Consider the following 22,928-nt stretch of genomic DNA (forward strand, 5'->3'; position numbering starts at 1 on the left):
GGCTATTTTGGAGGCCTGGGTTCTCCACATTGGGGCACCTGGTCAAAAACAACTTGAATAGTTAGTTCCACTTGGACTTTGCTGTCCTAGTGCTGACCTGGGTTAGCAGAGCCACGTCTGAGGGATGTCTGAGGTTTCCTTCATAAGAGGTGAAAATAGGAAACCAGATACAAGGAGGGATGGAAGAAAAGGTTCTTTCAACCTACTGTCAGTAAGATATTTCACCATGCTTAGTTGTGGATAGAATGACAGTCCTTATAAATATAGGCCACTTTCTATCTACTTTTGATTTTCATGATCACCATTCTTTTCATAACTCTCTCCAGCACAATGCTCTATGTATAATAGGTCTTCCTAAACATTGTCAGGAACTTCTTTGTCTATTACATTCACATATTTATTTGCCCATATAAGCAACATGTATTAAGTTTTGACTTTATGTGAGGCACTATGCTAGGGCTGGGGATGTGAAAATGGGAAGACATAGTCCCCATTGTCAAGGGGTATATTGTTGAGCGGGAAAACAGAGAAGTGAAACACTGGTTAGAATCAGTATGAATGCTATAATGGTGGGAGCATAGGTGGGGGTCTATGGGACACACAGAGAAGACCAGGGGTCAGGGAATGGCAGTGCTTGAACCTATTGTAGCAGGGAAAAGAGGAGCAGGGAAGGGGAAAGGTACAGTGGGTGAAGGTAAGCGCAGGCAGAAGGAGGTGTGTTTGTACAGACGTCTGAGAGTGTGAGGAGGCTAGAGTACAGAAAGCAAGGAAAAGCAGGCAGGGCCAAGTCCCCAAGTCTGCACTGTATCCTGTAGGTCGTGTTCTTCCACATCCATTAGTAGTTGATGCGTTAATGCAAATGAAATGGAATAGAGAGGATACACACTAGGTGTGAGTGTCTCTTTGTAGAATTTATGTTTCAGTTATAAATGGTTGAGTGTACCATATACACACTTAACCATGCATCTATATCAATATTTATATGTGCATCTATATCTGTATTGAATACAGAGGTTAATGGTAAAAAATGTTTGGGACACTAAAGGGTTTAGCCTAGAGAAGCGATATGATCAGATTTGCATTTTAGCATAGTTATTCTGGCCATGGAATGTAGGATGGACTAGAGTGGCTGGAATGAAGCAGGGTGGCAAGAGCTGGGGCAGGTGTCTTGTACAATGAGGAGAAGCCAGTGTTGAGAATGGAAGGTCAGAGAGATAGGAGGAACATGGGTCCCTAATGGCTTTACAGCTGCCATACCAATCCTGCACTACCTACCCAGGCTTTGAAATGAGTGAGAAATAAATCTCTAGATGTGTTTAAGCCATTGTCATCTGAATCTGTAATAGCAAGCTGACCACTATTCTTAAGGATTGTACCTGCCTCTGGGGGCTAGTCTCTAAAATGGTATGTGTTAGTCCCAACATCCTGGTATTTACATTTCTGAATAATCCCGCCCCTTGAGCATGAGTGCCACCTGTGACTAGCTTCTGACCAATAGAATCTGCAAAGGATGACACTTCCATGAATAGATCATTTAAGATTCTGGCTTTTGTCTTGTTAGCAAGTCTCGATCCTTGCAGACTATGAGTGGCTCTATCAAGAGGCTCACATAGCAAGGTACTGAAGGTAGACTCCGGCCAATAGCCACAAGGAACAAAATAAACACCACCAGATGAAATGGAATGAGTTCTTCCAGCTGAAAGAAAGGGATGCTAATGAGTAACATGAAAACATGTAAAATTATGAAACCCACCAGGTAACTACACTCAAATTCAGAATGCTCTAGTATACAGTGGTGGTGTACAAATCACCTTTAGTATTAACCTTTAGTAATCAACCTTTAGTATGAAGGTTGGAAGAAAAAAATGGTTAAATATAACTACAATAATTTTGTGGTGGGGGTTGAACTTGGGGCCTCACACTTGCTAGGCTGGCACTCTAGCACTTGAGCCACTTCACAAGCCCTTTCTGTGTTGATTATTTTTGAGATAGGATCTCACCCAGGCCAGCCTGGACTGTGATCCTCCTATTTATGCTTCTCACGTAGCTGGGATAACAAGTGCATGTCACTGCATTCAGCCATTGGTTGAGATGGGGGTCCTGTGAACTTTTTGCCTGGGGTAGTCTCAAATCTCAAGCTTCCCACTCTCCGCATCCCAAGTAGCTAGGATTATAGGCTTGAGCTACCATGCCTAGCCTCATGACTACAACAGTTTGTTAAGGGATATGCAATATAAAAAGATGTAAATACCCAATACCACCACCACCAAAAAAAAAAAATACTAAAAAAAAAAAAGATGTAAATAGTGAAATAAAAAAATTCAAAATTTTAGGGGAAGAATGAAGTAAACGTGTAGAGGGGTGTGTGTGTGTGTGTGTGTTTGTGTGTGTGATCAAAATTAAGTTGTTATCAGCTTAAAATAACCTGTTATAACTGTGTGTCTTTAAGCCTCATGGAAACCACAAAGCAAAAACCTATGGCAGATAAACAAAAAGTAAAGAGCAAAGAATCAAATCACATTAGAGAAAATCCCTTTACCACAAAGAAAGGCTGCCAGAGAGGTCAAAAAACAATGACTTACAAGATAACTAGGAAACAATGAACAAAATGGCAGTAGGAAGTCCTTATCTTATTATCAATGATAACTTTGAATATAGATGCATGAAGTGTAGTAAATGTTTTCAGCAATTAAAATTAATGTGCTAAACCCGCATTTATCAACATGGGTAAATCTCAGGAAAGCCTACTATAATAATATTTACACAAAATTTGAAAACTTGCAAAAACAGTATAATATGATATAACAAGTATTCTATACTTGTAATATAGAGGTATGTAATAGTAGTAAAAAAATTGGGATGTGATAGGTAAAGCTTTTTTTGTTGTTGTTATGCAACTCCATAATTTTTTTTTTTGTGGTGCTGGGGATTGAACTTGGGGTTCTATGTACTCTAGGCAAGTGCTTTACCACTGAGCTACCTCTTCAATTCAATTTTTATATGTTTTAAATACTAAAAATCTTGAATGCTGTTATGAATTCATAACTCTTGGCATAGATCAAGAAAGAAGAAACATGTTTCTTCCCAAGCATATATAACTGCTGTCCTTACTTTATGTCATCCAACTCCACTAACAGACATGAGAAGAGGTAACCAGTACAGTGGGGAAAACGGATGGAGATGAGGTAGAATAAGCACTGGTAGAGTTCTTTCCTGCCAGTGAGGATTTTTTGAAATGTGAAACTTGAGACTTGAGAAAGGAGTGAGGCAGCCTGGAGAGGGTAAGGAAAGAATATCAAGGAGAAGGGAATGATGAACAGGTGGCTCGAGTAGTTAACCACTTAGGAGTGATTATGTAAGCTGATAATTGATTTCTGTATCATTTGTGTACATAAATAACAAAGAACACATAAAACGTGCATCATTTGTGTACATAAATAACAAAGAACACCTAAAACGTGCCAGAGAAACAAGAGCTAAGAAAGGAAATGGAATTTTCCTCCTAAACCCATCTATAGCTGAAGCAGAGCAGGACACAAGGAAAACAAAGGATTTCAGGGTGGAAGAGGCCCTCATAGTGCTTGGTATCTTCTCAGAAGGGGAACAAGGCAGTCCAGCTGTGCTGCTTCTTTCTTCATTGAAAATGCTTTGTGGTTGGGGTTGCATGGCACAATGCTGCTTTCAATGTATAGAAAACCTGATCACAAACTGCTGTTCCTCTGTGACATGCCACCGACATGCTTTTCAATTCACTGGAAGATACTCTGCATGTCACAAACAAGTAACTCTTGCCAACATTTGCCTGAGCAATTCACATTTAGTTATGGATTCCTTACTAAATGCAAGAGCCTAAACAGGTGAAAGATGTGGAACTAATGCAGTAGCTTCTATCAGAGCACGTGCAGTGACTTACTGCTGCACCCAGTGAGAACACCACTACTGCAGCTCTCACAGATGACTATGTTTTTGTTCATTGAGTTATGTGTCCACAATCCTCCAGAGTGTTTCCATCTACTTAACAGCCTCAAGTCCTGGGTTTTCTGTTCATATTTCAAAATTAGCATAAAAATGCAAAATCAAAAGCAAGGAGAATCCTCACAGACTACTGTCATACATAAAAATATTTTAATTCCTAAAGTGTGGAACAGTTCTTTTCATTAGGAATATGTGACTCTTTGTCATGGAATAGGTGTAGTAGGTTCATAAAGTAAAGCAACATTCTCCTTTTGACTGGATAAGGCAGAAATGTACCTCTTCATACACCCTGTCAGAAATGGCAGCGTCAAGGAGACAAAACTGCCACCTTGAAAACCCAGCATTTTTATCCTTCCTTCCCACTCATCCTCTTCCTCTTCATTTTGAGGTCTGGGACCTGGCTTTCTTCATCAAGTTTTTGATTCCCCCACTTGCTATAAAGTGGAGTAAAGGTATAGCAAGTCAGAAAGCTGTTTCCACATGTCTGAGAGAGGTCAGATTCCACAATCAGCCTGGGGTTCAGGCCAAACTCTGGAGGAAAAATGCAGCCTCATCGACAGTAGTCCCTATAGGTTGAGCTGGGCCTGGAGTTCAAATATGGCATCTGCTGTTGTGGAATTGGACCTTTGCCCTTCATGAGCTTGAAATTCAGAGTGACTCTACATGTTAGGGCTGTCCCCTTAGCACTCAGGACATTTGTCTATGTCAGAAGTCCCCACTCCTCTGAGGTAGGGTTTCTTAAGCCTCTTAGAATGATACAGTAAGAAATGTATTTTACTATGTAAAGCTTATTAGTCAGGAAAGTAACTAGAGCACTTCAACAGAGAGAATGTGGTATAAGGAACTGATCAAACAGATGTTGAGTGATGAAAACTTTATAAAGAAACAAATAACTGCAAGAGATGGCTACGGCCTCTAGGGTTGAAAATCCACCAGAGGAGAGGAGGTTGGTTTTATCAGAACCCAGAAGCTTGGAGAAGGGGCCCCAGAGAGCTGGAACTCAGATGTCTAAAAAGATGCACTGCTTGGCTCAGCTGATAAGTCTGGGGCTAAGGGAGAAGAGGTACAGTGTAGCTGGTTCTGGAAGCACAAGAAGCTGGAGCTAGGAAAACCTGCTACCAGGCTAAAAGGCCACTGCTGTGGCGATGCTGACAAGCACAGGCGGCCAACGGGAAGAGCAAGTTGCTCCCCGCGCCAGCCTTGTGCTCTTCCTCTACTGCCCCAGTAGGCAAGTGACCAAAAGTATGGTTTGCACTTTCCATCCCTGCTAACACAGAGTGGAGGAGACAGGTAGGTTTGAAGCTAAAAGATAACAGCTCGACAAATGCTGTGCTGTACCTTAACTCTGGGTGTACAGCTTGAATTTTTACTGCATTCTTTTCTATTTTACTTACCTGGCACTACCTTACTTGTTACACTCAAATTATTAAAAAGCTGGGAAAGCGCCATTATACTGATTTCATCACCTGCTAGTAGGCCATGAGCCAGTGAGGAAAATTCTGCTCTAGCAGGTCTTCAAGGGCCATGGATGGAGTGCTGGAGTTCAGTACTTCTTTCCTCCTGACTCCTCCCATAGCAACAGTGACCTGGAGGAATCTCCTCATAAGGGACCCCCCACTGAATACAAATGGGGCCAACACTTTCATAGGCTTCAGGGATACTTATATTAAGAGGGTGCAGAAAAAGAAACAGATAATCAGCAAGATCCCCAGTAACCCCATAAAAGCCCATCCCCAACCATATTGGTGCAACAGCAGCAGTGACATTTCCTTTGTTGCTAGACTGCCTGTTGTTTCCTATAGTAGTGTACTAATGAAATTTGCTTGTCCCCCCCACCAAAAAAAGTTGCAAATCTTCAGTATACAGTAGTGCCTCTTTATTCCTGACTTTGTTTTCCACAGTTTTGGTTACCCATGGTCAAATATGGTTTGAAAATATTAAATGGGATGTTCCAGAAACAATGTTTTTAAATAACTTATTACAATATAATTGTCCTATTTTATTATTGTTGTTAATCTTACCATGTCTAATTTATGAACTTTATCATAGCTATGCATGACCCGCAAGGTGTTCTACAGCTGCGCTTCAGTGGCTCACAGTCTCCCTTTGTGTGACTGCCCACCACCAGCTCCTCTCAGAGCAGCTGCCTGCTTTCCCTTCTGTCACCCATTCTCAAGTGGCTTGTCCTGCTGAACTGATTCTCTAAGATCCTGCCATAAAAAAAAAAAAAAAACCAAGAAGGGTTATTCACTGCAACTTTATCTTTGGAGGCTTCTTCATGGTTACAAAATGCACTACAAACCTGGCCAGCTGCCTCACAGAGACAAGCAACTGATCATGAGGGAAACCAGATGAGGGATGGGTGGATCAGGTGAACCTCATCCCTACTACAAAAACATGTGTTCAGCTTGTAGCAGATCAGTATCATCTTCTCCAGGCGCAAAGGAGAATCTATTTATATGCTCATTACATATGCACAGTTGTGATCAAAGTGGCAGGTGACAGGTCCAGGTGTTCCTTCAATAGGATGCCATTATGCATTATGCCTTCCTGCTCAGATTTTGTTCTGGACTTTATGACTTATATGCTGTCATTTCGTCTGTACAATATAACCTAAGCTTATGTAGACATTGGTTTCTTCTTCCTAGATAACAGATTCCAGCAATTATCATCTGCTTCCATACTTACACGAAATAGAATAAAACCACTATCATGGATATAATAAAATAGTTTTCATAATTGAACCAACTACAAAGATAGTCTGATAGATCATGAACATAACTTTTTTTTTTTTTGGTGGTATTGGGAGTTGAACTCAGGCCCTCCTGCTTTATTAGGCAAGTGCTCTACCACCTGAGTCACATACCAAGTCCTTTTGCTTTTAGTTTCTTTTTCAGATAGGGTCTCATGTTTTTGCCTGGGCTGGCTGCTGTTATTCTTCTATCCTGCCTTCCAAGTACTTGGGACTATGGGTGTGTACCACCAGGCCCAGCTGGTTTTTGAGATAAGGTCTCAGCAAATTTTTTTTTTTTTGTCCTGGCTGGCCTCAAACTGTTGATCCTATCTTAGCCTCCTGAGTGGCTGGGATTACAGAATGTGCCACCATGCCTAGTACATACATAATGTCTCAATATTTACTAACTACCATGTGAACAGAATCAAACAGAACATGCAGGTATATACTGTGGTGGAAAAATATTTTTATAGCTGGCTCCAGAGTTCTTGGGGAAGGTACTTTCTTTGCATAGGAAAATACTCTGGTAAGCTGTTTAGGAATGGTAGGTAGTCATGAAGGCATAGATTAGGAGATGGAGCTAACTAAAATGCTGTATAAAGAGAGGAAAGAGGAGTGGAGAGATGGGAGCAGAGAGATGGTGGATAGTGGGAGGCTGCAGCTTATGCTAAAGGGATGGGAGTCGGTGGATAAAAATGCCATGAGGGGAACAAAGGACTTTCAAGAGAAGGATTTCTAATTTTAGTTTGTGTCCCTCATTTAAAATTCTTAGCTACTCCAACTCTTTAGAAGATCTGCTGTGGGGGCAACCAAAGAAAAGGGGTTAATTTCCATGATGTGCAGCAACAGAGGAGTTGCAGGTGAGTCTCAGTGTTCAGAGAAAGCAAGAACTCAACAGCCAGAAATGACCTTGAGATCGAGGTCCCTAGGGAGTGGGCAGTCTTAAGAGAGGATCTGGGCTTTTCTACAAGACATGGACAACAGACTTGAGTCCATTTCAACAAAATCTCAGTGACAGGGTGACCCTGACAACATTGTAACTTGCTATTTTCAACCATTTCTTCAGACATTTAAGGTCAGTAATTTACTCCTGATCCCTCTCTTTTTTCCTATTAAATATCTAGCCCTCACTTTCCTCATCTATAAAAATCTTGAGATTGGGGCTAGAATATCTCTTTGGTTTCTATTAGAGCTCAAATAATAACTAATATTTTATGTTCTAGTGAGGTAAATTTACCTACAGTACGATGTGCAAATCTTAATTGTACTTTTCCATGAGTTTTGGCATCTGTAGATACTCTGTAACTTAACCCTAGCAAGATACAGAAGTTTTCTGTCACTACAGAACATTCCCTCCTTAGCCAAAGTCCTTCTGCCATGCCAGCCAAATAGTATTGTGACTTTTATCACGGTGGATTAAATAGTTAATGTTTGACAGCTATTGTTAGATTCCAGGCTTCCTTTTATACTGCTTCATCATACTAATGAGTTTATTTCTCACAAGAACTGCGAGATAGCTATCTCCATTTTGCAGATGAAAACGGTAAGGATCAGAGCAGGTAATTAAGGTGCCCCAGGTGAACAGCTTGCAAGTGTTAGGACCAGAATGAATTAATAATCAGTTTTTACAAGGCTACGTTCTTTAATATCAGTTTGTACTATCCTGACGGCCCTGGGGAGTCCACAAACGATGGCCTAAGAAATATGATAGCTCCAAATTCAGTGGCGACCAATCCCAGTTACAGGTTCTAAATCCTCCCGGAGAATCCTAAAGGCCGTGCATGCAATCCATTCTATGGCAGGACTTGTTTCTTTCCGGTTCCCCAAGAATGGCAAGAAGGGCTTGCAAATTCCATGTGACTGCTGTGAAAACACACACCCCATCCCGGGTGTGTGCCAGGAGCGGCCCCACGCGCGAGAGCAACGCGGCGATGCTGCGGTGCTCCTTCCTCTGATGCCACAGACATCGGCATCCTGCTCCCTCGGACAGCAGGAGGCTGGGCTCACGCCACGACCCGAGCGGGTTCGCCCAGCCGTCCCCAGCAATGTCACCGTCCCCCTCCCTGCCTCCGCACCCGGGCTGGCAGCCCAGGCTCCTCCCAGAGCTGACTTAGAGCCTGGTGCTCTCCACACAAGCCATGCTGCCCGCGGCTGCCATGGCAACCGTACGCCGCCTCTTCACGCACGTCGCGAACTAACGGACTCTGCGGAGGCCTGAGCCCCGCCCCTACCACGGATGGTCCCCCCGCCGACCTGCGGCACGTAGGTAACGAACCCGAGGGACTGGGACGCGAAATGGCGGACAGGTGTGGGGTGCCTAAGCTGGCAACCCCGCCTCACCCACGCCGCCGAGGACGCTGGGGCAGCGCGCGGCGGGGTTCCGGGGGTGCGGGCCACCGGGTGAGGAGGGGGACCCGAGCGCTAGCGAGCGCCCGGCTCGCGGAGCATCTTGGGAATGGTAGTTCAGCGGCTCGTCGGGCTCGCGGCGGTGGCGGGGTGACTTTGTCTCCGCGAACTACAGAGCCCGGCGGCCCCGGCCGCCCATCGGTCCCAGCCCGATAAACTTTGAGCGGTCCCGGAGGGGACGAATGTCTTTCTTTGTCTGGAGGGGTCTCCCGGGTGGTCACGGAGCTGGGCCCTGCGCGCCGGGAGACGGACGTGAGGTGAGACGCGCACCCCGCCCCGCGGCTGGGCGCGCCCGCCCATCCGCCCGGCTGCCGCACACCCGCCCCACCCGCCGGCCACCGCCCTGCGCGGGGTCTGGGGGGCTGCCGCCCCGCCCGGGCCTCCCGGTGCTACCGCCCGGTGCAAAACCCAATGCGAGACCCCAGAAACCGTCACTTAACAGGCCGTCCTACCCCCTGCTACGTTTATTCTAGGGGTCGAACCGTGCCGATTTTAAAGTAGCTCAGAGGTGTTGGGATATTAAACCCATCCGTTAGTAATTACTCACAGGGCAGTGGTGGTTAAAGGGTAAGTGTGGAAGTGGATGAAAGTTGCTGTTCTTATATGGTGCTATCCGGTGTTTTCTTTTTAAACCATTTTTGCATTTTATCTATTGAGGGTCAAGGTTGTGGATATAATCCCCACCCCCCCAGCCTGAACACTGCCTTCACATGCTCTGATTCTATTTTAAGGATTACTTAAACTTTAAATTACTAGTAACTTTTTTTTTAATTTTATGGTTTTTACGTTTACTCACGTGAATACATTGGGCTACACCCCCCCACCACCCAATAACTTTTAAAGCATGGCCTTTTTTTTTTTTTTTTTCCCTTAAGCAGTGGGTAATAGTGATTATTTTCTTGGATGAGTTCAGTGTTTTTCAGAATTTCTCAGGAGTATGTTTTCAGAATGGAAAATGCCATGTTCTAATTTGTTTTAAAAAATGACATGGAATACATGTTAGTCACAAGAGTTGATTAAAGGCTTGGTGGTAAGGAAGATGACAGAAATTTAGAAAATCTACCTTCACTATCATTTAAAGTCTTCAGTAGGTGGATGACCTAAAATTTTGGTATTTTATGGAGTGAGTTGGGAAATCATTGATAGTTGTGTGTGTGTGTATGTGAGAGAGAGAGAGAGAGAGAGAGAGAGAGAGAATGTTTTTACAAACAAAAGACCAGGAACACACTAAGATTCTTTTTCACTCAAAATGACCCCTAAATTTTATTTAAAGTGACAATTTTGTATAAGGAAACAAAGTGTTTAGTAAGACTGTTAGGAATAAAATAGACCTTATGTAGTGTAGGGATTTGAGGTGTTTTATTAATTCATTCAAAATGTGTTCAGAATCTACTGTGCTACCTGGTATTATGCCAGGTGATGGGACTAAAAAGATGTGTTTGCCTGTGTCCCACATGGGCAAATAGTCATATCACAATAGTGTGATACATGCCAAGTTGCCATAGGAGTAAATAATATAACTATAAGTTTTATTGAGTACTTACTCTGTGAGGCACAGTACAGAGCATTTTGCTACAGTTTCTTATATTTAGTCCTCATAATGAAGGTGTTTAGGGACAAGGAACTAGGTTTATAGATCTTGCCCAAAGTTATAACTGGTACAGTCTAACTCATGATATAATTCACAGTCTAAACCACTGACACCATTTGGCCTACCAGTAGGTAAAAAGATCTTGACTCTGTCTAAGGTGATCAGGGGAGGTCTTTGGTATGAAGTCTTTTGACTGCATGTGTTAAAAAAGTTGATAAGCTTTCACTGGCGAGTGGATGAGGAAAGTCATTCTAGGCCAATGGCCTATGAGCAAAGGAGAGATTTAGTATGTTGTATTTGGGGAACCCTTGGTAGTTCTAAATGACTGGACCTCAAGAGTACTTGCAGTGTAGTAGGAGAATCCAGATCTTAAAGTAGTTGGTGCTCTGATCAGAGTTTAAAATTTTTCTTAACATGAGGCAACCATTTAATTTCAGGTAAAGTAGTGGTGTCACTGGGTTTATATTTTAGAAGGATAACTCTAGCTCTATTGTGGAGAATAGACCTAGAGAAGAAAAGATTAGTAGAGTGGTGTTAGGGAAACCAGTTGTAGACAAAGAAAAAGGTCTAGTAAAGAAACGAAGAGCGTCTAAACCAAGCAGTTGGGGTTGCGGAAAGAGATGGATTTGAGGAGTATTTAAGAGGTAGAATTGATACAATTTAAGGCTTTGGATGTTGGGAGCTTAGAAGATTTGGAACCCTCTAACAAATGATGCCTAGGTTTTTGTCTAGGATGATTGTCTAGGATAATGAAACCATTTGAGATTAGGAGGAGCAGATTTTTGTTGTGAAAGATGAAGAGGGGTTAGTTCAGTTTTGAATGTTTGTTCCAGGTGCCTGTTGGGTATGGAGATAGGGATGTGTTTGGGTTTGATGTCCAGAGACATCACTGTTTGGTTTGAGATAGATAAGTTGAAGTTGTAGACTTCATGGAGGAGGAATGAGTAGAAATGAAAAGAAGTTCAAATGTGGAACTCTCTGGAAGCAGCATTATTTAAGGTGTGTGTGTGCCCGCGTGCAAGCATATATTTGGAGGGGCTGTGTTTGAGGATAAGTGGGATTCCACCAGGAGACTGAAGAAGTTAGGAGGTGGAGAGGAACTGGCAGTGTGACAAAAGCATAAGGGGAGGAAAATAAGCAGGGAGTGGTCCAGAGTATCAGGTGCCTCAGAGAGGACAAGTTAGCAAAATGCTGAGAAATGTCTGGTAGATTTCATGGCTAGAAATCATTTAAAAACTGTAAATTAGGAAACAGCATGAACTTCATTAAAAATGTTTAAAAGGTTGGTGTGGTGGTACACTCTTGTAATCCCAGCATTCTGGAGACTGAGACAGGAGGATTGGGAATTTAAGGCCAGCCTGGCTACATTGTGAGAAAACAAAACAAAAAAGGCCCTAAAGTTTCCCATAATGATACATATGCAAAAGAAGACAAAATAGAACAGTGACCCCATGTAACTCACTTGCCTTGAAGAGGGAACACATAACCAGTTTTGTTTACTCTATAGCCCTGACCCCCAAATCAGTTATTTTGAAGCTAAGCTCAGCATTTTTTTAATCTATTATTATTTCAGTATGTGTCTTTTAAAAAGTTCGAGATTCTTTAAAAAGATATTAACTATAATCTCTTTATCCTACTTGAGAGTATTTCCTTAATATAAAATTTCCAGTCATACTTCTTTTTGAAGGAGCTTGACTGTGAAAGAGAAGAGATGAGGAACTAACTGAAAAATGTTTGTAGGATTGACTTTTTTGATTGATAAGCTATTAGGGAATGAACCAATAAAGAGGAAGTGTTTGAAGATGGAAGAGATGGAGGGGAGGAGAGCTGATAGAGGTTTTAAATGCAGGAAGGGATGGGGTGAGCAGGGTGAAAGACTCGGTCTTGAATCAATGTCGCATTTGCCAGTTAAATGCTGGATGGATTCCTAGGCAGTGTGACAGAGAAGGATGTGAGAATGGGTAAGGATACTTGTAGGTTGAGTGAAAAGAGATGAGAGTCCAGAGCTTATGGTCTATAAGAGGTGGATAGGAATAGAGGTCAGCTGATGAGAGAAGAAATTGGAGTTCAAACCAAGAGAGGAGATTTGAAGTTGACATTGTGGAATGTCCATACTTGTCCTTACTCCATTAGGGCAAGTAAGAATAGTTTCACCAAGCTGAGGTTAGAAGTTGTCACTGGCAACAAAACATGAGAGTGTATAATTTTCTGCCTTCAGTTTTGGTTGATTTCCTGGGGGAGAGCTTAAAATATTGGGGGAAATCAGTAACTGAATGTGAAGAGAAGAAAAGGTATGCCAAGAACTGATCATTGGATAATTCCTCACCATTTTAGCTTTATCCTTTTAATAATTACACAACTATTACCTCCTTTGATAAATGTAAGAGTAAAATTAGAAAGGCCCATATTAAACTTTTTGATGAATATTTTCTCAACAGTTACAGGGATTATTTATTTATTTTGAGGTAGACTCCTGCTGTGTAGCCCAGGCTGGCCTAGAACTCAACCATGTAGCTTAGGCTGGCCTAAAACTCATGATTCTCCTTCCTTACCTGCTGAGTGCTGGGATTACAGGTTTGTACCACCATGCCCATATCTACAGTGATATTCTTGAATTTAGAATGTCGACCTAAAAGTGTCATTTACTGAATGTGGTGTAGGGAAAAATGTTAAACATATCTGTTGTTTAATTCTGGGGCTATATTTTATTTTCTCTGTGATCATAGACATCTTTCCAAACCTGTACTCTTTATCATATTAAAGGTGTTAATACTATTTCATATGATTAAACAGTTTAGTGGAGATAATCTCTCAAGTGTTTAGTAACTGAACGTTTCTCTTCCCTTTCTTCTCCTTCCAAACAATGTGGCAGGACTGCCAGTTCTGTCTGACAAAGAGGTCTTGCCTGTGACTGTACTTGAACATTAAGCAGGTTAATTAGCTAGTACTTAACATTAAAAATGATGACTTGATTCTATAAGATGATTCAGCAATTTTTTTTTTTTTTTGGCAGAATTGAAGTTTGAGCTCAGGGCCTCACAGTTGCTAGGCAGGCACTCCACCACTTGAGCCACTGTGCCAGCCCTTTTTTGTGTTGGATATATTTGAGATAGGGTCTCTCAAACTATTTATGGGATGGTCTCAAACTGTGGTCCTCCTGGTCTCTGCCTTCTTAGCAACTAGAATTACAAGTATGAGCCGCTGGCGCCTGCCTGGTCAGCAGTTGTTCTTTTAAATGAAACTTTCTTATGATCTATCAATGCTCAGTAAGTTTCTAGCTGTGGTATATTCTTGTGTTTTTTAAGGTGATAACCTCCCCCCCTCAAAAAACCCAAAAAACCCCAATGTATTTTATTTCTTTGGTAGCTTTGATTTGTTTGCAGACCAAAAAAATGTAACTTCATCTCCTGTATTCAATTCTCTGTTCCTGTGTTCTGTCTGTCTGTATCTCATTTTTAAAATTATTATTCATATGTGCATACAAGGCTTGGGTCATTTCTCCCCCCTGCCCCCACCCCCTCCCTTACCACCCACTCCGCCCCCTCTCTCTCCCCCCCCCTCAATACCCAGCAGAAACTATTTTGCCCTTATCTCTTATTTTGTTGAAGAGAGAGTATAAGCAATAATAGGAAGGAACAAGGGTTTTTGCTAGTTGAAATAAGGATAGCTATACAGGGCATTGACTCACATTAATTTCCTGTGCGTGGGTGTTACCTTCTAGGTTAATTCTTTTTGATCTCACCTTTTCTCTAGTTCCTGGTCCCCTTTTCCTATTGGCCTCAGTTGCTTTTAAGGTATCTGCTTTAGTTTCTCTGTGTTAAGGGCAACAAATGCTAGCTAATTTTTTAGGTGTCTTACCCATTCTCATCCCTCCCTTGTGTGCTCTCGCTTTTATCATGTGCTCAAAGTCCAATCCCCTTGTTGTGTTTGCCCTTGATCTAATGTCCACATATGAGGGAGAACATACGATTTTTGGTCTTTTGGGCCAGGCTAACCTCACTCAGAATGATGTTCTCCAATTCCATCCACTTACCAGCGAATGATAACATTTTGTTCTTCTTCATGGCTGCATAAAATTCCATTGTGTATAGATACCACATTTTCTTAATCCATTCGTCAGTGCTGGGGCATCTTGGCTGTTTCCATAACTTGGCTATTGTGAATAGTGCCGCAATAAACATGGGTGTGCAGGTGCCTCTGGAGTAACCTGTGTCACAGTCTTTTGGGTATATCCCCAAGAGTGGTATTGCTGGATCAAATGGTAGATCAATGTCTAGCTTTTTAAATAGCCTCCAAATTTTTTTCCAGAGTGGTTGTACTAGTTTATATTCCCACCAACAGTGTAAGAGGGTTCCTTTTTCCCCTGCATCCTAGCCAACCCCTGTTGGTGGTGGTGTTGCTAATGATGGCTATTCTAACAGGGGTGAGGTGGAATATTAGCGTGGTTTTAATTTGCATTTCCTTTATTGCTAGAGATGGTGAGCATTTTTTCATGTGTTTTTTGGCCACTTGAATTTCTGTATCTCATTTTGAGACAGGGTCTCACTGTATACTTCAGGCTGATCTTGAACTTATAGTCCTCCTGCCTCTGCCTTCCAAGTGCTGGGATCACAGGTGTGCACCACCCTCTTTGTTCTTATTTATTCCTTTGTTGATATGAGTTTCTTTAAACTTCAGTATCTTTTTTATTTGATATTTTCTCCTTTCTCTTTTTCTTGGCAGTTAGCAGGTAGGAAGAGGAAATGAATGAATATAGGAAATCAGTAGATCTTATTTTATTTTTCTTATCTACTTGAAGAAGAATATTGATGAAAGGTCATTTAACACATTTTCTGTAGTTATTTTTATGCTCTTATTTCCTCTGTGTTATGATGTATTCTTTGTAGTCAGTGATTATTTTAGTAAACTCCATGTAGCCTTACGTAGTTCCTTATATATATGTAGGTAATTTCTTAGTATACATACTTACTCAGTAGTGTAGATTGGATAATAAATGGATAAGCAAATAAATATAATAAAATTACTTGATAAAGTAATGTGAGACAGATTATTTTTTGTTTGGTGATGTTGGGGTTTGAACTCTGGCCTTCACACTTGCTAGGCAGGTACTCTACTGCTTGATTCATGCCTTCAGCCCTTTTTCCTCTGGTTAATCTGAAGATAGAATCTTCCTTTATGCCCAGGCAGTCCTGAGCATGAATCTCCTATTTTATGCTTCTTGCTGTCATTGGGATGATAGGCAGGTGCCATCCTGCCCAGCTTTTGTCTGTTGAGTTGGGGTCTCGCCAATTTTTTTTGCCCCAGCTGACCTGGAACCGCCAGCCTCCTGCTGCAACAGCCGTTAGTTGAGATGGAGTCTTGTGAACTTTTTGCCTGGACTGGCCTTGAAACATGGATCCTTCTGATGTCATCTTTCCAAGTAGCTGGGATTATAGGTGTGAGCCACCAGCACCTAGCTTGAAGCAGATGATTTTTCATTAATTTTTATTTTTATTGTTGTACTTGGTGTATATTGGTGACATTTACAAAAGTTCTTACAATATGTCATAGTTGAATTCACCCCTTTCATCTCTCTCTTTATCCCTTTCTCCCTCCATTCCTGTACAGAGATTTAAAAAAAATTTTTTTGTATTGTTCTAAACACTGAAATTAAGAACCAAATAGTTCTTAATTATGTAGGCAGCTGGAACGAACTCATTATTTATTTCATCTCTACTAATGAGATGAATTTTTGGATTAGCTGTATAACTTTAAAGGAAGTAATTATTTTGAAGGTATTTAAGGAAGGAGAACAGTAATGAGCCAGAAGGACTCTGAGTTAGACATATCTGGGTTTGAATCCAGATTTTATGGACAAGTTAAATTCTTTCAAGACTCAGCTGCCTCTTCTATTAAATAGGAGGTAATCGTTTTTGTTTTATAATGTTTGTGAGGATTAAATAAGATGATAGTAGAGGCGGTGAATTAGATCAAAATACATGATATGTATATACATAAATATCACAATGAAACCTCTGTGTACAATTAATTTACACTAATAAAAATGAGATGTGTACAGAGCCATTTTTATCGTATTGCCTAATGTAGAGTAAGCATTCAATAAGTGTTGCTACTATTCTTTTCATAGTACTTATGCATTTAAGATAAAATTGACAGTTTAAACTGCTGTCTTGAGGCAAAGTGTCAGAGGATACACATTTTAAATGTTTTGTGAGATTTAAAGATGTCTGTGGAATTTAGTACATTGGAAAAAATTATTGTGATGCTCACTCCTGACAAATGTTTAAGATCTTAGGACCACATGTCTAGATTCTTTTATGTGTCACCAACAGTTATGTTTCTGTTCCAAAGTATTTGAGACATGAGTTCAGGTAAGGAAATAAATGAAAAGGTTTCATTGCTACAGAACATTCTTCTCTTATATCTGGCTTTGTGATGATTAGGTTATGTTCTTTTTGTTCATGGCACGCTACAATCCTTGAGAGTGTTACTCAGCATAGAGAGAAGGGGATTATAATTTTAAAAGGTAACTGTTTTGATGGTAAGTACTCACATAGTAGGTTAACTTACTGCTATTAAAACATACTTCAAGATGCATTAATTTGAGAAGTGGCATATTTTCTTAATTGCTTACATTTATAGCATTCATTGCATAAAGTAAACTAGACTTTGGTGATTTGGAGAAACATTTTAAGTATGTGGAACTTCGACAGAAGAATTCAGTACAGTACAAAATGCTTACAGCCAAATTTGATTTGTTGTTTTGCTTCTACTGTTCTAACTAGTGTCCATGTTGCTATAGTTGAGGCTGCTTCAGTGTTTCTAAAATAAGCATCTACTTTCAGGAACGTAATCACTCATAAAAGGAAAATGAGCAATGTGAGAGAAATACGGAAGTGTGAGGATGAAAACAGTATAAATCGGATTTTTTTCCTTAGCGCCGTATATATCGTAAGCATAGTTGAACTAGACAGACATCACTCATGTGAAGTTAGTTTGGAAAAATGTTTTCTTTCCTACTTAAAAATCATTACTGTGGAGACAAAAGAATTATAAATAAGATTTAATTAGAAAGGAGAATTAGATTAATGATATCCCAAGTGGGTTTGGGTTCTGGATACAAGCCATTTTAACTTCCTAGTTGTATGTTTAGGCTTGGTATGAGGTATTTCAAGTGCATTAGGAGAGAATGCTTGCATGTGTTTGTGTGTTGTGGGGGATAGCAGATTTAAAAGATAGGGAGTGTCTGGGGATGGAGCTGAAGAGATAGGTTGGCACCAAGGCGTCATGTGTTTTGTGTTTAGATCTGAGCCAGGGAGGAGGACATGTAATTACCTTGGACCAAATAAACTAACTTTCCTTCTTCTTAGTCAGAACTTGAACTTAAACTAAGCTCTTCTCAGTCTGAGTGCAGCACTCTCCTTGAAGTACAGCTTGGGTCCTTCTGTATAGGGCAACATTACTGGATCATTTCAACACCAAGTATGGCAAGAAGATTCTGAATTTATTTTTGAATACATGTTAAACTCAAAATAAGAGAACTGTCGTCAAGTACTAGAAATTGCTAAAATATCTCATGTCTCCTTTAGATTTAACCTGATCTTTTAGAAAACCTACAAACTCTTCTAATTTATATTAAAGGAGATTTTAAAAACTAAATTTCAAGACTTCTGTATTGATGTTGAGTTTGAAGTAAAAATAATACTGTACATTGATTCAGTGCTTACTATATATGTCAGGAATGATGCTAACTCATTATCACATTAAAATTCCAAAATACCCTGTTTTCCTTATTTTATAGACAGAATTGAGGCCTATTACATCATTTGCCTGAGACCACAACTAAAAATTTGTGGTACCTGTATTCATATCCAGGCTTTTCTGTCTGAAGTGTTTATATTGTCTACATAAAAACATAAACTTGACCAATGTAGCTTAGTAAATATTTCTAAGTTGACAGCCCCTTCTCCCCCTGCCATATATTAATTCCATTGTTTCTAGGTTGGTTTCAAGTGTTACTCTTGAAAAGTTAGGTATCAGTATACTTTCTTTTCCTTTGCCGATAGTATACCATTTTCTTTATGGCTTTAAAAATTCTTCAGTCTTCTACATTGTCTTTAGGTATAAACTTACTTTGAAACTGAGAAATACTATGTTTTGTCACTTGTGGAAAATTCTCACTCATGATGGGCTTGTATATTGTCTCTCCCACTTTCTCCTTCTGGAATTCATAACTGACACATGATGGGCCTCCTCTGCATTTCTAATCTTGCATGCTTCCTCTGTCTTTATGTGTTGCGTACTGGGCAGTTCTACCCTCGCTCTTCTGGTTTATTCTCCTTTCATTTGTGTCTGACATGTTCCCTAGTCACAAGTTTTTAGTTTCATTGACTATGTATTTTAATGCTACCAAGTTCTTTTAGATTGATTTTCAAATGCGCTTATTCATTTTTAAATGTCTTGTTCTATATTTTTACATACACTCATTTTTATAGTAGCTCTCTATAGATTACCAGGTGCTTTACATACTGGCATAATTCTGCCACATGTTGTTTCATGTGACTGTCCCTCATGGTGGGTTATTTTCATTGTATCTTGTAATGTTAGATGTTATGCAGAAGTATTGTGAGGCCTGTGTCTTGTACTTTTGTGCTTGTTTCTGCAAAGTGCCTCATGGAGAAATGATGAGTAAGTAAACAAAGTTTATTATATCCATATCCGTTTTTAAGCAATAAAAAGCTGCAAATTTCTGATACATAGGACAGGGTTGAATTTCAAAAATACTGTTCTAAGTGAAGGAAGTTAAACACCACGGTGTACATGTTTATGCAATTTTCTAGAACAGACAAAACTATAGGGAACAGAAGAGTGCATGGTGAAGGTTGGGATTAACTGCAAAATGTCAAAAGGGGGTTTCCTGAGTGACAAAGGTGTTCTTTATCTCTATGGTGGTGGTGGTTCTGCAATTGATACATTTCTCAAAACTCATCAACTTGTATATTAAAAGATTTTTGAATTTAATTGTATGAAAATGTCACCTCAAAAAAGCAGATTAAAAAAGTAGGCAAAACTCATTGATAGAGTCAGACAGTAGAATAGAGATTACTCTAGGAAAATATTAACTGGGAAGGGACATGAAGTGTTTGTCTAAGGAGCTGGAAGTGTTCTGTATTTTGATGTGGGTATTACTTTAGTGTTGTTAACTTTCCATTACTATAACAAAATAGCTGAGATAACTTAAAAAGAGGAAAGGTCTGTTTGGGCTGATAGTTTTGGAGGGGTCAATCCATGAACCCCTGCTTTGGCCCTGTGGTAGCACAGTACATAAGGCAGAAGCACCTGTTGGAGGAAACCTACTCATCTCATTGCTGGACATTGTAAGACAGAGTAAGAGACTGGTGTTTCCCAGGCCCCTTAAAGGGCTTGCCCCAGTGACTGAAGATCTCCCACTAGGTCCTACCTCTTAAAGGTCCCACCACCTCCCAATAGCTCTAAGTTGGGGACTTAGCCTTTGGCATAAGGGCCTTTGGGGCGAACATTTAAGATCCAAACTATAGCAGGTATAAACAAGGTATACAGTATAAAAATCAATTGTGTGCTTTATATAAATTATATACCTCAATCAAAAAAAAAAAAAAACCCAGAGAAGAACTAGATTATAAGTTGAGAAAATCTTCAAGAAAACAGAGCAGGAGGGATGGGACATAGGAGAGAAGAGATAAGAAAATTAGAGGACCAGCCTAGGAAGTCTAATGTTTGAATGAAAGGTATTTCAGAAAACAGAAACAAGGAAAGAAATTATTAATGACATAATTCAGAAAATTTCTTGCAATTGGAAAGAACATTAATATATACTTTTAGAGGGCTCCAAATGGACCCATTTCAAAGAATATCATGTTAAAGAGAAATTCCTTACAAGTTTCCAGAAGAGGGGAAAAGCATGTTATATGAAGGATCAGGAATTTGAATGACTTCTTTTTTTTTTTTTTAATTGGTGGGACTGAGGTTTGAACTCAGGGCTTGATGCAAAGCAGCCACTCTACCACTTGAACCACACTTCCAGTTCATTTTGCTCTGGTTACTTTGGAGATGGGGTCTTGAGAACTATTTGTGGGGCTTATCTTAAACCTCCATCCTCCCACCGTCATCCTCCCAAGTAGTTAGCATTGCAAGTATGCACAACTGGCACCTAGTGATTTTATTCATCTTAACCTGGTATTGAAATCTAAAAGGCAATAGAACTGTGCCTCCAAAATTCTGAAAAATATTTCTATGCTAGGATTTTAATAGCTGGCCAAGCTATCACTGAACCATGAGGGTAGAGTAAAGGCAGTTTTAGACGTACACAGTTTGAAAGATGTTTATCTACTACCTGTGGGAAATGAGCTCTATAAAGGTAAGGGAGTAAAACCAAGAAGAGAAAGATGTGATACATAAAAAAGAACAACATAGAAAAGGCAAAGAAGCTCCCTAGGATGACAGCAGGTACTAAGTGAAACAGAAGAGTGTGGTTACAGTGTCCCTGCCAGAGCAAAACTCAGGTTTGCTCACAGTCTTGGAAGGTGTAAGATACTATTGTTCCCCGTAATAGATTCAGGTTTTGTAAACTTAGGGTTTCTTTCCTGTAATTCAACTGACTGCATATGCAGATGTTACCTGGCCTTTTTCTAATTTCCCTGGGAATTGGAACTTGAAGAACTGGTGCCAAAAAACCAAAAATATAATAGTGTTAACTCTTTACATTTAGGTCAATAAAACCATTTTTTAGTTCATTTTTTACATATATAAGGGTTTGAGGTTCAGTTTTTTTAAAAAAAGAAATCTGGAAATCTGGTTTGAGTACCCTTTGGTCGGAAAAAAATTGTCCTCCCCTCATGGACTTGCTTTGGCAACTTTGTCGAAAATTAATTGGGGGTATATGTGCGTAGATCTGTTTCTAGACTCTGAAGCTGTTCCATTGGTCTGTGTGTGTATGCCAATCAGTACTGTCTTGATTATGCTAACTTTCTGGAAAAATTTGGAATTAGCATAAGACCTCCTATTTTTCAAGATAGATTTACCTATTCCGTGTTCTTTGTACTTTTGTATACATTTTAGAATCAACTTGCCAATTTTTTTTAAAAGGCTGTGGGAATTTTTTATTGAATTGCATTGACTATGTCTCACTTTCAAGAGAATTGACATCTAACCCTTGAATGTTTCAGTTCACAAAAACATTCACACATGTGTATCTCTATTAATTTAGGCTGTCTTTAATTTCTCTTGGAATTTTTTGGTAGTTGTCAGGTTACAGATCTTAAACATATTTTTAGATTTATCAGTATTTAATACTTTTATGTTGTTAGTAGGTACAAATGCAATTGACTTTTGTATATTGACTTTGTGTCTTGCAGCCTTCACAATTCACTTATTAGTTCTAGGACTCCTTGTGGATTTCCCAGGATTTTCTCCATTAATGATCATGTTGTATGTGAATAAAGGAATTTTATGCATTTTATTTTTTAATGCCTGTTCTAGTTTGAATCTTTAGTTCTGATGTTGATTAAAAGGGATAAGAACAAATATTCTGGCCTTGCTGTTGATCTTGGGGGGACAGAATTTAGTCTTCACAATAAATACATTGCTAGCTGCAGGTATTTCATAGATGCCTTTTCTAGGTTGAGAACATTGTCTTTTATTCTTACTTTGCTAGGCATTCTTACCATGAATTATGTTGAATTTTGTCATGCTTTTTCTTCATCTATTGAGATGATCATATGATGTTTCAATTTTCTTAATATTATACTAGTTGGCTTAAAATATAAACCATCTCAAATTTTAGTCATAGAACTAGGCCTTAATGCCTTATCCTTTTATATATTACTGGATCAATTATCTAAAATGTAAAGATGTTTGTGGGTGTGTTCATGAGGGATAGTGATGTACAGTTTTCTTATGTATTTATATGGTTTTGGTATCGGGATAATGGCCTTAAGTATGAGATGAAACTATTTCTGCCTCTTATTTTCTAGGGCAGTTCCTTTAGAATTAGTTTTGTTTCTTCCCTAAGTATTTGGTAGAATTCACTAGTGAAGCCATTTGGGTCTAGAGTGGGTTTTTTTGTGTGTGTATGGGTGTGGGGGTGTGTGTTAAATTACAAATTTAGTTTCATTCAGATTATGCTGATTTCTTCTGAGTAAGTTTTGGTATGTTGTGACCATCACAGAGTTTGTTCATTTCATT

General features: G+C 39.8%; 1 protein-coding gene across 8 annotated transcripts in view; it reads left to right on the forward strand.

Annotated features, from left to right (window-relative positions):
• The first annotated feature begins 8,626 nt into the window (after positions 1-8,626).
• Katnal1 (katanin catalytic subunit A1 like 1) overlaps positions 8,627-22,928 on the forward strand; it is an 81,273-nt gene continuing 66,971 nt past the window's right edge. For 3 of the 8 annotated variants that reach the window (XR_012436272.1, XM_074043617.1, XM_074043619.1), the window contains exon 1: positions 9,182-9,372. The gene's annotated coding sequence lies outside the window, so the exon portion shown is untranslated. Of the gene's footprint in view, positions 8,976-9,177; positions 9,373-9,515; positions 9,683-22,928 lie in introns of those variants that run through there. The other 5 variants (XM_074043614.1, XM_074043613.1, XM_074043618.1 and 2 more) reach the window with 5 other exon arrangements.

The sequence above is a fragment of the Castor canadensis genome, chromosome 10 (assembly GCF_047511655.1).
Source record: "Castor canadensis chromosome 10, mCasCan1.hap1v2, whole genome shotgun sequence".
Taxonomy (NCBI): Eukaryota; Metazoa; Chordata; class Mammalia; order Rodentia; family Castoridae; genus Castor; species Castor canadensis.